The sequence below is a fragment of the Mus pahari genome, chromosome 3 (genome assembly GCF_900095145.1).
Source record: "Mus pahari chromosome 3, PAHARI_EIJ_v1.1, whole genome shotgun sequence".
NCBI classification, from domain to species: Eukaryota; Metazoa; Chordata; class Mammalia; order Rodentia; family Muridae; genus Mus; species Mus pahari.
In genome coordinates this window covers 144,570,184-144,574,247 of record NC_034592.1, presented here as the reverse complement: position 1 = coordinate 144,574,247, position 4,064 = coordinate 144,570,184, and the positions used below count along the sequence as shown (strand labels likewise).

Sequence of the window (4,064 nt, the reverse complement as noted above, 5' to 3'; positions counted from 1 at the left end):
TCTCTCTCTCTCTCTCTCCTCTCTCTCTCTCACATACACACACACACACACACACACACATGGGGGAGGCATGGAATCAAGCAGTATTAAGGTCTTTCCTCAATTATTCTAAGGTGATGTCCACTTACATCATTGCTTATATCAAATTTTTAATTTAGGTAGCTTGTTCTTAGGAATAATTTATTCTAACAGTGAAACATTATAATAAACCACATATCATGATTTTCTTATCTATTAACCTATTGATGGCTAACCATTGCATTGTTTCCCATTTCTATCTGCTAATAAGAATCTATTGTAAACAGTGAGCCTATCTATGTGTGCATACATATATTCTGTCATTTCTCTTGAGCAGACATCTAATCGTGAAACCACCAGGTCTTGTATAGATGTGAGTTCGACTTTCTGAAGAACACAGAGTTGTTTTTAAACCTAGTTGAACCCTTTCCTTTCCCATTGCCATGGAGCAGTCTATACAAGTTTTCCCACCCTCACTAACACGGAGCAGTCTATACAAGTTTTCCCACACCCTCACTGACACGGAGCAGTCTATACAAGTTTTCCCACACCCTCACTGACACGGAGCAGTCTANAAGTTTTCCCACACCCTCACTGACACGGAGCAGTCTATACAAGTTTTCCCACACCCTCACTGACACGGAGCAGTCTATACAAGTTTTCCCACACCTTCACTGCCACGGAGCAGTCTATACAAGTTTTCCCACCCTCACTGACATGGAGCAGTCTATACAAGTTTTCCCACCCTCACTGATGCTCTCAAAGTGGTGATCATTTGATACTTCAACGTGGTTTGAAAGGTTGTTTCCCTGATCACAAAGGATGCGAAACATGTTCGTTTGTTTGTTTAATTGATTGGTTGATTTTTGTTTTATTTCATTGCTGTTGTTTGGCTCAGGTAGAATCTCTCCATTCTGCTGGCAATTCATCCTGTTATCTCTCTCCTAAATTTGAACCTTCTTTCTTGCTGTTGTAAACTCCCTGGCAAAACTTATCCAGACACTAACGGTTTCTCCTTGGTACTTATGTCCCTCCTCCTGTGTCATTCAACACTGAGGAGTGCTATTGACTCTTTTCGCTGTATTTAAAGTACATTCTGCTTTGACGACGTATGCCATTTTAAATGGCATTGACTCCACTAGCTCACAAGAATGAGACGGGACAAGCACAATATTTTTCAGCCACTTTATTTGGGAATTCCAATTATGGTAAGGTCAGTATTGCTCCAGTACTGACTGGAGTGCACTAAGCCTTACTTCTGTACACAGGAGGATGTTAAAATTGAGCCCAATGGATGTTTTGAAGAAAATAGACAGAAATACGCACCACAGAGGTCTTTCAGATTTTATTTACCTATCTACTTTTCAATGTTTTTCAGGTGGCTTAGAAAGGATACAAAGCAAGATGAGATTGTGTAAATTAAAAGGGAGGCACCCCACAACAGGAAGCTCCCATGAGAGCCGCTTCTCAGGCGATGACTACATTTCTTCCTTCCCACTGCTGGCTTTAGGGTCACCAGTGGGGCACCTGAGCACCACAGCCGCCAGTGGGATAAAGGAAGTTTGTCAGATATACAGTCTACGACGTCTGCGAGATAAACACAACCCAATTGCTCAGGAAAATTCTAACTGTTGTTCACACGGAGGCCAGACAGGGAATGGTTCCCAGGAGCCCTCATAAAGCAAAGGCTGTATGATGTAATGAGCAGCATCCCCTACCACAGTCTTATTGAGGGCACACAAGTGGCTTTTGTGGGTCTGCTTCACATCATAATAATACTCTGTGTGAAAGCTGGCTGAGGTGGTAGAAGGAAAGGGGGGGAGACACAGCTCAGGCAGGGGTCCCCAGCTTTCTGCTAATCTATCTCTACCCAGGGAGGCTTTAAACTTAATACAGCAAGTGAATAGATACAATAACTATTCCTGCAAGGAAATCTCTGTGTGTACTGGCTCACTCTTCTATATTTCAGGGAATATTGCGAAGGAGGGCACGAATGCTGGGCATTTTGACAGAGGCCTGTGTGACTAGTGAAATTCCACACATAGGTACACCACTGTGGTTGGAAGTTGTTGGCTATATGATAGTAGTCACAGGGTAACAGAGTTAACAGGACACACATGTCTACACAGACATGTGTAGCATATAGACAAGTCCATCATTTCTGGGAGATAATTAGGCAAAATCTAAAACCTTCAATGTGCACATTTTTCCAAAATTTGTTTCATTGATAGCAGTTTTCTAAGGGAGGAGCCAGAAATGGGGACAGAGATGTACCTGCAACTATATACAACTGGACAGAGAACTAGAAAGATGTAGAGGGTTCTGCAAGAGGGACTAATTAAGTAAATACTGGGATGAAGTAGTTAAATATGAGACAATAGACAGAGACTTAATGGCATTTTCATAGTGCGTGATTAAGTGAAAAGTGCAAATTATAAAACAGTTGATATATTTTATATTTTAATAAAGAATACATGCATATATAAATATTTCAAAGTTATATCTTTACTTATATAACATATATACATATCCCATATCTCATACATAGATGTATGAGATACAGTACTATAAAGCATACATTAATATTACTAATTGTGATAATAGATTATGTGTGTTTATTCTTTTTTCTATTTCATTGAAATATTAATAAATGAATACAGAGAACTAACTTAAAAGCAAATGCCATTAAAAAGGGAGCAAAATGGTCATTTGTCCCTAGATATAGATATTCTAGAGTTGGCAGGATGTTTTTCCTAGCATCGGGTAGCCAACTGTAGTGGAAGAGCTAACTTCTGGGTAAGGACTCAGAGCAGTTTCCCTTGGGCATACTATCCATCCGTGTAGGTCTTTAGAATATTCTGTGATGTGTCCTCCTTTCTTATCTCTACCCTCGCCCCACTCTCCAGGGACTCTAGAGCAAACTTGTAGGTCCCTCCATGAAGCTGACCTTTGAGGTCTCTCTACAAAGAGTCTCCACTGAGAGACTTTACAACCAACAATGCTTGCCACCTTGGAAATGAGGCCTATGTCCAGATTCTCTGTGTAGATCTCAGCAGAGTCTGTGTATGGGTTGAAACAATCACAGGCACCAGAGAGAGTTTGACAGGACAAGGCTCTTGTTCTGGGAGCCCTTCCATCCAGATCAGCAGTACCTGGCTACAAGATAAAGAGGCACATCTGTCTGTCTACATGGCAGCAGTGCTTCCTGTTACCTTGTTACTTGATCCCATGGGGAAGCCCTGGCTATCAAAACAGAGAGTACTGCGTGAAGCCTCTTCTCTCCCAACTGTTTCCATATTCAATGTCCCTCTGCATAGGGCTTCTATACAGTGGTCAGAGAAACTCAACAATGATAGTAAAGCCTAGAGACTACACATAATGGTGGACATGTCCTGAGGGTCACCACACACAATATTTTTAATGCTTACCGCAATCCTTCAAAAGACTGATGTTAACAGACCCAAAGAGGTTGTGCATTAGTGGGGTTAAGGAGAACTTCAGAGTGAAATTGAGATTGAGAAGGAGAGCCAGGATAAGGGTGTGGGCTATATCCTAAAGTCTTGAGTTTATTCATCGCATCACTTTGCCACACCAAATCTAATTATTCTTTGCAGCTGGATCCCAGTAAGAAAACTGTAACTTCAGGCTGGGGAAATGGCTCAGTGGGTAAAATGCTCACCATGAAAATGTGAAGATCTGAGGTCAATCCTCAGGACCCATGATCATTTGTAATCCCGGGGACTGGAAGGCACACAGAAGAGGAGCCCTGGATTTGCTGGCCAGTCATCTTAGCTGAATCAGACAGAGTCAGACGAATATAGGTCCAGGGAGAGAGGAAGAGAGGGAGGAAGGGAAAGAGTGAAGGAGGAAGAGAGGGAGAAAGAGAGGGAGGGAGGAAATGAGTGAATGAAAGAGAGAGACAGTGACAGAGACAGAAACATAGAGAGAAAGGGAGACAGACAAAGGGAGAGAGAAACAGAGGGGTGAGAGACAGAGACAGGGAGAGAAAGAGAGACAGAGGGAGAGGGAGAGGGAGAGGGAGAGGG

At 42.2% G+C, this 4,064-nt stretch overlaps 1 protein-coding gene across 7 annotated transcripts in view; it reads left to right on the top strand.

Annotated features, from left to right (window-relative positions):
- Ptprt (protein tyrosine phosphatase receptor type T) overlaps window positions 1-4,064 on the top strand; it is a 1,084,881-nt gene that overhangs the window by 393,223 nt on the left and 687,594 nt on the right. The gene's annotated exons all lie outside the window — the stretch shown is intronic.